Source organism: Penaeus monodon, chromosome 24, assembly GCF_015228065.2.
Source record: "Penaeus monodon isolate SGIC_2016 chromosome 24, NSTDA_Pmon_1, whole genome shotgun sequence".
NCBI lineage: Eukaryota > Metazoa > Arthropoda > Malacostraca > Decapoda > Penaeidae > Penaeus > Penaeus monodon.
In genome coordinates this window covers 5252136-5252540 of record NC_051409.1, presented here as the reverse complement: position 1 = coordinate 5252540, position 405 = coordinate 5252136, and positions in this window count along the sequence as shown.

Below are 405 nucleotides of genomic sequence, written 5' to 3'. Positions count from 1 at the left end.
CCTTTCCCCTCAACTTTGCCTTGTACTAGTTATTGATTTTTCATTATGTATAGAGCAACGGGCTTGGGGTTTTTGCTGAGCACCCCGTGGAATTCAGGAAATTCCAAATCACTCTTTGTATATGGAAAAGCTCTGGCCAAATCTTTCGAAAAGCAGGAGCGGGAAAGCGGAAACGGCTTCGAAAAGGGAGCGCCGTTTAAAAGCCCGAACGCAGGGCGGACAAGTGTCCCATGTACGGGTCTGTTCAGCCTCTGAGTCGCCGGGAAATCCGCTCTGGTTCAGGAAAAGGGTTTCGGCGTCAACTTCTCTCACATCAACTCGCATGACATGAAAAGGGGAGAGAGAACGGAGTTGCACAGCCCGAGAATGCAGCAGCCGCTTCTGCCGTCGCTTGCAAGGAATGCC